Source organism: Strongylocentrotus purpuratus, unplaced genomic scaffold (genome assembly GCF_000002235.5).
Source record: "Strongylocentrotus purpuratus isolate Spur 01 unplaced genomic scaffold, Spur_5.0 spur5_scaffold_7, whole genome shotgun sequence".
NCBI lineage: Eukaryota > Metazoa > Echinodermata > Echinoidea > Camarodonta > Strongylocentrotidae > Strongylocentrotus > Strongylocentrotus purpuratus.
The window spans coordinates 2,773,478-2,785,731 of NW_022145613.1; positions in this window are offsets into that span (position 1 = coordinate 2,773,478).

A 12,254-nucleotide genomic window follows, 5' to 3' on the forward strand; every position below is an offset into this window, starting at 1 on the left:
TAATAAGAATTATTACGCTCACAAATTATTTTTCACCTCTTCCCAGAACTCAACCTTCTCTTTAAGTGTAAGCCTTTTTACACTTCTGGTGCTATTAGACGCATGCAGCTCGCAAAAAACCACACTTCTAGTGCATCAAATAACCGCTTTTAGAGCCCCCAAACGGCACTACTATAGTGCTAACACTTTTGCACCCAATACAGTGCTTAAAAACTCACATAAACAGCATGCACAAAATCACTCCTGTAGTGCTGAAAACCCAACCTTCTGTTAAACAGCCCTACCATTATTTTTAGCCTACTTTAAGCACCTAAAACATACCCCTCAAGACGCCACATGTCACACTCATGGTAACGAATGGTTAGTCACATATATGAGTTAAAAAGACTCACTTCTTTATTGACAAAAAACATTGTAAAATCACAACATCCCTTCAAAAAGTAATACATGTATTTCTATCCAAGGGTAAAAACACAAAACTGTTAAGTGCATACTGATAAAACATTAAATCTCTACTCAGCTGCTCATCACTGGAAAGTCACCATAATGGATAAAATAATTGATCAAACATCATAAGCTAATACAAAAACACTGCAGGATTCCAGCAGTCTGTGTCTGGTTACAAAGCATTCTCACATTAGGTTTACCTCACAGCATACATTGTGACATGTGTTATATATCAGAAGGTTCAATAAAGCCTGAAAAGGAACAAATAATTGTCAAGGCCCAGTAAATAATAATGCTGGTTACATTATGTCTGCACAAGTAATTTAGTAAAGCCCTCATACCAAGAAAAACAAAATACATATTATTATGTTAGTCTGAAGTTTTTACTACATTGAGATTGCACATTTCTATATCAATAAGCGAGTTCACGGTTGCAGTCTGAGCATGAGCAGATCAAGGTCATTGCAGAACAAATTGTGAAATACACGTAGACGAAATACTGGACACGTGCTCATGAAAGTTATGTAATCGTTATTCATTCTTGCACATTCAGTGCAATCCATGATACACAGGTGGAAGTATTCTTTCAAAGGGGAAAACAAAGGCTATGTTCTATAGCACCTTCATCGCTGTAGGAATGATTATTTCACAATGTACAAAGTGGGACCTCTTCATGTTTTGAAGATCTGTGGATATTCGGGGTCATTGCAGTAATGTGCTAACCGTGAACTGGTCTATTACATGCAGTGGTAGTCTTGCTGCCATGTTGGAAATGGTATCATCATGCACAAGCAGAATTATTAGGCAATGAAAAGAATAACTTTTCAGATCCCCGCTCTTTTATTTCTCATTTGAATTTTTAATAACTTGAATTTCTTTTGTGTGAAGCACTGCCTTAGCACCTGGAATATGCACACACATTCAAACCACTTTCTTTGTACATAGCACACAATCTCCTTCCACCTTACATTCTCCAAAAAGATGAATACCTTCTCATATCCCCGCTCTTCTATAGCCGACATGATGACGGACAAAGAAAGAGGACAAAATATACAGTTCCTCAGGTAGACAAAGGAACATCCCTTCACTGCTATTATGTAAAAATGAGTAAAACAGGTGAATATGCATGTGACACCTGTTTTACACATTTTTACATAATAGCAGTGAAGGGATGTGCCTTTATCTACCTGAGGAACTGTATATTTTGTCCTTTTTCTTTGTCCGTCATGTTCATAGTGCGAGTGGCGACCTGTCTCGTTTGAATTTTAAATTACTTTGCATTTCTTTTGTGTGAAGCACTGCCTTAGCACCTGGAACGCTGGTGCGCCTGTGCATGGAGCGACAGCACTACCGGTGTTTCTTCAAGTGCTAAAACAGGCAGGGTCACACTTCGGGTTCAATTTCTCGAATAGCACGTGTTTCCAGCACTCATTTTTCTGCTCGCCATCGCTTCCCAAACGCTGCATGCACGCCAAAGGCTACATTTGGCACGTGAGGTGCAAATTTGTACCCAGCACCCGTGATTTAGCACCTCATTGCTTAGAGTGTATTGTTGAGTATTTAAAATGTATTAGAATTTAACTTTTGTGCAATGACACTATGCTCCTCTCCATATGAAACAAGGAAGCATAACTATTAAGGCTATGCGCTACGGTTCACGAATCCTGGTCAGCGAGACAGAAGCGACAATACACAGCGCCCTCCTGTTCAATGAATGCGTTCATAATGACTGATCTTTGTGCATGTCTTTTATGTCATCAATTGAATCGAGAAGAGCGCTTCACAATCACCCATTGTCCCCATTTTGAGCCAACGCCCAAGAGTTATTGGGTGTTTTGTCGCGGTCTTACGTAATATCTCCTTGGCTTTTAGGTTGTTCATATGAAACGAAAATATCAGACTTTCCCACCTTACTCGTCTGGAAAGAAAGAGAATGTTATATGTACTTAAAACCACTGGCGTACTGATGGAGGGGGGGGGGGGGGGGGCTTTAGGGGGTAGTTGACCCCTAAATTAAATCCAAACGTGGTTTGTTTCCAATTCGATACCAGTGATTTACAAATGTTGCTGAAATGACATGATTTTCCGGTTCTTTTTCTCACTTTTGCCCATTATACCAGAGGCAAAAGTCCCGATGGGAGGGGGGGGGGGGGAGCACTCTGCCCCCACTTTTTCAGGTACCCCCACAACATTTTTATATAGGACAAGTGCCCCTTTTCTTCTCTAATAACTGTCCCTTTCCTCTCTTTTCATTTCCAATGAGTACGTCTTTGATAATTTTTGCCCTTTTTTTACTATGACTCGTGCCTCTTTTCCATTCTAATAAGTATGCCTTTTCCTTCGTAATAAAAACTCCCTTCCCTTTCTCTTAAATGCCACTTTTCACCTCTGATTAAAGCCCCTATTAAAGTCCGATAGGTGCCCTTTTCTTTCAACAGATGCCCCATTTCCATTCTCACAAGTGCCTTTTCATCTCTGTTGAGTGTCTCTTTTCAGGTACAAGAAGTGCTATTTTCACCTTTGATAATTACCCTTTTTACTTTGACACAGGGCACCTTTTCTGTTTTGTAAACTGTCCTTTTCTTTCCCTAATGATTAGTGCCTACTTTTCCTTTCTCCATAAAATGGATCCCTCATCCAAGAAGATTTAAAGCCCCCTTTTCTTTAATTTTCCCTAGCACTCGCTCGCTACGCTAGCTCGCCTTTATAGATGTTATAATTATGTTACTTGTAAAAGAACTTTTTAGTCTATCTTTATTAGATTGTGCTTAGTACTCATTAGGGCTTGTTTTTCGTCTTCTTTTTTAAGATGTAATTTTTTGCACTGGTATCTCACGATTCTTAAAAATTTTGCTCGCTAGCTCCGCTCGCTCGAAACATCAAACCCAACTGCAAAGTATGTTGCTTAATTAAGCAGTATCTTGTACCACGTAAGACAGAAACAAATATTGATGTTATCCCTGGTAGTATAATAACAATCATGACGATGTAGGGGTATATACCAATGTCTACACATGGTGTATGTTTTTTTTTTTTAATGTTTCCCTTTGTAGGTGCCCCTTCCTACCAGAAGGCTTGCGTTTTTAATACTAGATTTACATTGTTAGAAGTTGTGGGAATAATAAACTTTTTATTTATTGTGTCGCAGGTAGGCTCCCTACTCTCAATGAAGATAGAGCCCCCCCCCCCTTAACCAAATGGCTAAATTGAAGGTAAACTTGAGCCTCGTAAGTCCACACATGGGCAATTCCAGCGAAACCGACATGACATGCACAACACTTTTGCTAAAAGTGGAGAACTTTATGAGCTCTTTTGTTAAGTACTAAACATATTTTACGAGTTGTTGCGAATTTTAGGATATTTTTAATAGGACTCTTTTCCCCGACTGGTGTTAATCTGTCACCTAAAATGTCACACCGTTGATGGCGTTATCCCTACCCGATACCATGCCCTTTCTGTTAATGTATGAGTACAGTAGAATTATTCAGTTAGCCAAATGAATAGTGAGGGGAATTTTTTTTTTGGCACAAGTACATGCATGTAATATATAGTTACTCACAACACAAAAAAAATATATTAGTAGACCAGCCGAGAATGTTAAAACTCTTGTAAAACCATATTAAGGAATGATATATTTTACGAATGTTTTTTTTCTTCAAACAAATGAAGGACCTTTCAACCGATGCAAAAATCTAATTATGAGTTTGAAGTATCGAAAACTAATTTAGTTTGATAGTACGCATATATGGGGGTTATAATAACTACGTACATTTCAACAACACACTATAAATCCGCCCAATGAAACACTTTTTTTCTTAATTAACAAATACAATAGATGCTTTCATGCCTCATACAGATAAAATAATCAAATAATCATTATGTGATGGAAAGGTCATTTTATGTTATCCTAATGAATTGATGTCTCATTGCAGTCATGATGCGCATTTTGAATGGGAAACACATTGTAAATGTTCCACAAATGGCAATTATTACTCATATTCAATCTCTCTCTCTCTCTCTCTCTCTCCCTCTCTCTCTCTCTCTCCCTCCCCCTGTCTTTCCCTCTGTCTCTCTCTCTCTCTCTCTTTTGTTTTATTTTCTGTTTTAGCCCTTCCCCAACGCCACCCACTTTTACCTGCTGCCTCTTTCCTCTTCTAATCAACTTAGTGCATAACTTGATATTTATATTTTCAAATATAATTCCCATTATGCTGACAGTATTTGTACATATCTTGTTGTTAACACCTGTTAGTCTAACGTTTTGAAAACTGTTCATTACACAATTCTAATTGGTTGGATAATCATTCTCGTGAAAAGTTCACAAAGAACTTGCTAATAAGAAGTCAACTAGAGCAATATTCCCTGTTATGATATTAATTTGTTATGTATTATAATGTTATGGGATCAAAGCTCTATTTATTTAAAGGTGCACAATGCGTGATGGTTACAGTCATAAGTGATTCCACATGAAAAACTTAACTTCGTACATGGTCGATCATGAATGGAAATCAGAGATAATGGTTCATGAGATCTGGATTCACGGATTATTACCAAGAAGACGAATCATAAAAGAAGAGTTTGTTTACCAACTGGGTGTGGAAAAGGCCAAACATTTCTTTCCTTTAACCCAGATTGCTAAATTAAATAGAAAGTCTCTGGTAAATAATGTGTGCAAGTCTATTTATACATTTTGGAAGTCAGATGAAATATGAAGTGTTTTTCTTTGGTACATAAATTCACATTGATTTGGGCTTTGCAAGGTATACACACAGGAACGAGATGTGAAGAGAGTCCTTTTATTTTGTCCCTTTTATTTCCAAAGACAAGTCTTATTTTAACATAACTCACAGTTGATGCATGGCATTTGATGATGAAACAAAATCATTAAGTTATTATTATATTTGTGATTTGATCAAATAAAAAAGGCATTTTTTTTCTAGTTTTCTCAGCTACCACATGGTGTTATCGGAATCCTCAATTTGTGAACAATATTGCTTCCCTAAACCTTCACAAAATCTGTCATGAACTTAAAAAAATTGAGAAAATGTTCATATGAACTGTACATTTTGTTAAAGTCTAGTTTTTACGATCTGCTCTCTATACGGTGCCTAAATAAAAAAAAGTATACCCAACGTTGGTAGATCATGATTTAAGAAATCTATTTCATGGGAAAGGGTTACCTATTTTGGGTACAGTGATACCCTCTCCATAATTATTCTGAGACGAATGACTGAGCATCAAGGTTTCTAAAAAGTTCAATTCGATTCAATTCAAATCATTTATTTCCACATTCCAACATCAATTAAAACAAAATGTAAAAAACAGAAAATGGGCAATAAAAACATGATAAAACTATGACATTTCAATCAATCGATTAAAGGTAATAAAAAGTTTTGGTATGGGGTCATGCATTTGGTTCAAATGAACATATTGGAAGCATATACGATCCTACAATATTCAGTGTTCGTTGTCGCGGTCGAAATCGACTCTAAAGTTATGAAATTGTAAATAATAAACACTTTATGTTGAATAGCTCCCTCTCAAGGTCAAGATATTAATTAAGCTATAAAACAATGTGTATTGACTAAAATTGACTGATAAGCTATTCTCGTTCGGAAATTATATACAACTACATACTCTGAGATTTTCATGGTCGCAGCTACCATTGTACGGCCGTAGGAGCTATTTGAAATTTATCAAAATTTACCGGGAGCACCGCACCGGTAAATCTTTATATTCAATTTTCTCGAAAGCACAAGTGTTTTAGGGGCTAAAATTTCTGGTGTTTTTAAAACATCCACAGGGGCATCCAAATATATTAAAATTGTAAAGAATCACTACCACCCATTTTTCAAAATTTCCCAAAACTTTGTAATACCTTTAAGAAGATAAAAAAACATAACCAGTATAGCATTCAATGAAAAACGAGGTGAAGAAAGGGAAAAATTAGACCGTATAATACATAATTCAGTAATGGAAGACTACATAAAAAAAACATAGTGGATAATTGGAAAATGGTTTGTGGCTTATTTGTTAGAGTGTATCACCTAAAAAGTGACGTCACAATCTCCTTGGATCCAAGTTTGAGCTGATGCTCCGAATTATAGTCGGGCATATTCACATGCTACCTTAATAGGGGGAGGGGGTTGATGTTCTGTTTGCATTTAAAAAAAGAAAGAGAGAAATTGAGGGGAAATGTACAAATGAAAGGTATCATGATCAAATCTCAGGAATTTTAAAGACTTTTAAAGAATTTTAAATCAGATGCTTTTCATGAAAGTGGGACGTTTTTTTTTTTCGTTCTTACACTTTATGGAAGGGCATTCAATGATTGACTGACAGTGTATACTGTGTTTTGTTATTTTCAAAAAGCTTGTATGGAATTATGACAAGAGAATATTACATTTTAGAATACAGGGTGGCCCAAAAGAAAAAGGTGTATATGTATACCGTCACATGGCAATCACATGGCAGATAAATTCATGTAAGGAAAAATGCCTTTATTCGTGAAGTTGACGGTGGTTAAGTTGGAGTTGTCAACTAACATGTCAACTAATCGCAACCAGCTGAACCACAATGCGTATAAAAAGAGTATACCCAACTTCGGTATCTTATGATTAGAAAATGTTTAACTTAGGGCGAACGTAACTTTTCGAACCCGTATTCTTCACACAGAAATCTTCGCTTGCCGAGCATGCCCTGTAAATAGTCAGAGTAAAAAAAAATGTCTTTCTAGCACATGCAACTAAACATTATCAGTAGGAAATAGTGTAAGCATTACAAAACATTTCTTCAAAAATGACAAAATTGATGGGGATTGGGTGTCAATCTGTCAGACGGCCCCCGAAAATTGGGGTATTGCCTCCCCCCTCAAAAAAAAGCCCCATGGACCAAATGTTTTAAAAACAAAGGGCTTGGTTGTACATTACAACAAAACAATATAAAACTGACAGAATTATCCCCCTTTGAGGCGTAACACTCTCCTGAAAAGAAACCATTAAAGTACCAAGATTTTCTGCCCCAAAAAGGTTTAGATTTACAGATTTTTTTTTTTTTTAATTTGATTTACGTTCTGACCTTAATAATTGAATAGCGTTTAGCTCAATTCAATTCAATTTAAATTTACATGATACAAGCTTGACTATTACAATTTTTTGAAATGCAATTGAAGGGGGGGGGGGGCTCGAGCCCCCGAGCCCAGCCGTTCCGCAGGCCCTGACATGAAGGCTTCTAAATAGGCATATATTTCGCCCGACTGTAACTTGGGAATTTCTTATTTTCCAACAAACGCATTAAAAAGGTATGACTTACACAAAAATTGAGAAAACATAACAGAAAATCATGTCATTTCAGAAACATTTGTAAATCACTGGTATCTAATAAAAAACGGCCCCCCCTTTCAGTACGCCAGTGTTCAGGGGCTCATGTCCTCTCACCCCTATAACAAAAAACACACACGCTTTCCCATCCTCTCACAATATTTCCAAGATATGCGCGTATCGCTAATATAAAAACCTCCATTGATAAATATAGGTGGCATGCGGAATGGTTAGGAAATTATTCCGTTAACTTTCCTTTTCTTTCAATGTGATTTAATTCAGGTTTTTATTATCGTTATGTTTGTTGGGGTTAAAAATACAAACCATTTTTACTCCTTTAATGCTTTTCTTTCTTTTTTTTTGGAGGGGGGGGGGCGTTTTTTTTTTTTTTTTTTTTGGGGGGGGGGGGGCAAAAATGCGATTTGCCCCCCCCCCTGCCACCCCACTTCCGGCGCCTATGCGTTTTGCTTTCTGAAAGTATCTACAAAGTAATTACATCATTATTTAAACTCCCATTGACCATCTTTACCTGTTTTGCACGAAATAATATATGGAGGATTATGCAAGTTATTTGTGTAATTAGCACACGAATGGTGAATGCCAGCATGGCAGTGACGTAGGCCAGATACCTAACAAGCTCCTCTATAATATCTTATTAATATATTAATACTGAAAGCTCAAGAGTTAACACCAAAGTTAGGGAGGCTCTTGGCCTATTTGCTCTGTAAAAAGAAAGTCGAGGTATACAAAAACGTACTGTTATTTACTTTTGGGTGGAGTACATGTCTTATCCAAATGGATTTTCATTAAAAAAATGCATAATTTTATTTGTTTTCTAGACAATAAATATAATTTTAACAATATAAATTGAGGCTATTTGCCCTTGATAAGCCAGAGTGACGTGGTCTAGACGGAGTAACACGGTTCAATATCACGTTTGCATGCCAGATTTGTAAACACAAGTTAAGAGATACCATAAGTAAGAACAATGTCTTTGGGTGGAGTCAAAGTCTAAAGTAAATAGGATTCAGACAGTGCACATTTTTTTTTACTGTAAGAAACGTGCTGAACAGTGATGAAGCATATAGATAATGAAAAATGAATCGCTCTTCCAACAAAATCTCTGTTATATTCAAGATCTGTGACGCCTTACCCATTCAGACACCGTTCAAATACTATTAGACAGTTGACCTCAGTGGCGTACACATGATTTTTTCAAGGGGGGGGGGGGGGTTAACATTTTTAAATCGGGCAGAAAATTTCGCTACAACTCAGCCAGCCGCTGAATAAGCGGGGAGGGGTAAGGTCAGCTTTTTTGGTCACCCATTACCACAATTTTTTTTTTGTAGGGGGGGGGGGTTCCTCCAAAACACACACTTAAAAAAAGTTAAGGGGGGTTCAACCCCCCCCCCCCCCCCCCCCCACTGCGTACGCGCCTGGTTGACCTATTATGTAGGTGTCGTGGTCGAGTGGATACACAAGGACTGTCGACCACAAGGTCCGCGGTCCGAGTCCCGACGCGGCACTAATGTCCTTTGGCAAGACATTGATCTACATTTGCCACACTCCACCCACGTGAAGTAAATGGGGACCTGGAAGGAATTTATTCCTTGAAACGCAGCGCGCGTGACAGCTGCACTGCTAAAGCCAGGGTAATTATGTTGCATTATTGTAGAGCGCTTAGAGACTTCTGATAAAGTAAGTGTTAGACGCTATATAAGCAAATATAATTATTTTCTGGGATACGTGTACTTTCAACAAAATATACCTGTATGATAGATAGATTATTATCTGCAGCTAATTAAAACAATATTATAGTTTGTTCTCGATATGAGTATATTATAAACATAGTTTGCATGGTCATACTGTTATTTACTCATTGTAATGAACAAAAGTATACAGCTTGGAGACAAGAATAGTCAGGTATCATGAATGACAATATGTACTCAAATAATAACATTTCAATTTTCTTCTGAATAAATGAGCACTTACAGACCTTTTAATCACAGAATCGAGAGAATTCCAGAACTTAGGACCTGTATATTAAGGTATTTTAAGCAAAGCGTGTTCTCGTTCTAGGAAGGTGATAGGAAAACGCCTATCGGGTAGGATAGTCGTGGACTCGATTAAGTTAGTTTTAATAGAAGTAGAAAAATGAGAGAAACAAGTCAGTGAAAGTTTGAGCAAATTCCGATTAAAAATAAGGAAGTTAGGATTTTTGAAGTTGTGATCAATCAAACACAAATTGGCAACTCTATGACGTATCATGCGAGCTCAACTTCCATTTGCTCAGTACTAAAAAAATCTAAAATTTTCATTTTCCCTCAAGAAAAATTTCAACCATACATGCACCCTAAATATAATAATTGCAAATATGTTTCTATACTCCCCCTGCAAGGAACAAATATATATTCCGTCATCAATAACGAAGAAAACATGATTTTATGGAATATTATGCACAAAGCAAATGAAGGAGAGCTCGTATAATAAGTCACAGAGTTGCCAATTTGTATTTGATTGATCACAACTTCAATAATTCATAACTTTCTTATTTTCATTCAGAATTTGCTCAAACTTTCACTCACCTGATTTTCTTATTATTCTGCCTCTATCGAAACAAACTTATTTTTGGGGTGGACTTTCCCTTTAAACAAATAAGATAGCGCCTGGGGCAATTCGTTGTTATTCAGCTGAAACATGAGGCAGCCTAATTGTAAATTAAAAATATCTCGAACTATCAGTACTTTAGTATTAAAGAAAAGAGGGCTCGAGTGAGTACGAATAGATACATTGCAAATTGTTCGTATTGCTCTTTTTTGAACAACCAGGATTTTGTCCAGTTGAAGTTTCAATGAACTACCCAGGCAAGAATACCATATTTCAAGTAGGGCAACATTAAAGTGGAGTACAACATTTGCAATACATATGGTGGGAACACAGGTTTCAGTTTTGTATATCACACCAGCATTTCTTGATAGTAATGAACACAAATAATTTGTATGTATATTATGCATATTTCTTTAGAAAGAAAAGAAAGAAAAAAATCTGTTTTGGTATTAATTTGTAGCCTACAAATTTATCTTCACAACTATGTCCGACTACAGTTAACATCTTTAGTATATATATTAACATTTAAGTATATAAAAATGGATTTTGTCCCGATTTAATTTCTTGAGAAAGTAACATATCAAAGCTTACACCTAAAGGTATTCAACAAAGGCTCTAATTCAACCTGTCCACCTATCATTCTTGAGTTATGGACATTTGAGACTACTGTGGGTTGACTTTTCGATCGGATTTTATGTCTTTCATTAACCCTAGTCATTTGATTGTTCTCCGCATTTATGCGTTTACATATGACATTGCGTTATTATTCCCTCTGTTTCATCTTTCATCTGTCCCGTAGTGGGGCACCACTTTAGATTTTACAACCAGCTTCCTCCATTCCTCGCGGTTCTCAGCTTTCCGCCGTATGATGTTCTAGTCAAGGCTATTCTTTGATGTTGTCTTCCCATCGTTGCTTCTGTCTGCCTCTTCGTCTTCCTCCCTGTACTGTTCCCTGTAGGATAGTCTTGGCTACTCCAGATGATCGTGTGATGTGCCCGTACCACTTCAGTTTGCGTCTTTTTACTGAAATCAGGAGGTCTTCATACGGCCCCAATGGCGTTTTCAATTCTGGTTTTCACTACCTCATTGGTTATGTGATCTCTATACGAGAAACCGAAGAGTTTGCGGAAACATCTCATCTCCAGAGCCTGTATCCTTCTTCCAATGTCTGCTGTTATGGTCCACGTTTCACATGCATCCAAAAATATGGATATGACCAGAGAGCGCATCAGTCTGATCTTGGAGCTGATGGTGATGTTTTTGTTGGTCCAGATGACTTTTAGTTTGGTCACTGCAGCTTTGGTCTGGGCTATCCTGGAGAGTACTTCAAGCTTGGATCCCTCAACCGATAATATAGCTCCCAGATATTTAAAGCTACGGACTGTCTCCAGTTTCTTGTTATTTATGGTAATGTCGGTGATGATGCCATTGGTGTTATTTGTCATCAACCGGGTCTTTTCTGCAATGATCTGCATGCAATATGACGTGGAGGTCTTTTCAAGGTGATTTACCAAGTTGACTAGCTCTTGCTCTTGTCCAGCTAGGCTGTCAATGTCGTCAGAAACACGCAAGTTTGTAATTATCCTGCCTCAGGTGCTGACTGTTCCTTCATGGCGTCATCCATTATTCTCTCTAAAAAGAGGTTGAAGAGAGTGGGGGAGAGTAGACATCTTTGGCGTACTCCGATTGTGGTTCGGAACCATTCTCCTATGTTGTTGTCAATGAAGAATGCGCTGATCGCCTTGTCGTAGAGGCATTCTATGGTTCGATTCACTTTCTGACCTTAATAATTGAAAAACGTTTAGCTCAATTCAATTCAATTTAAATTTACATTATACAAGCTTGAGTATTACAATTTTTTGAAATGCAATTTGGTATCGA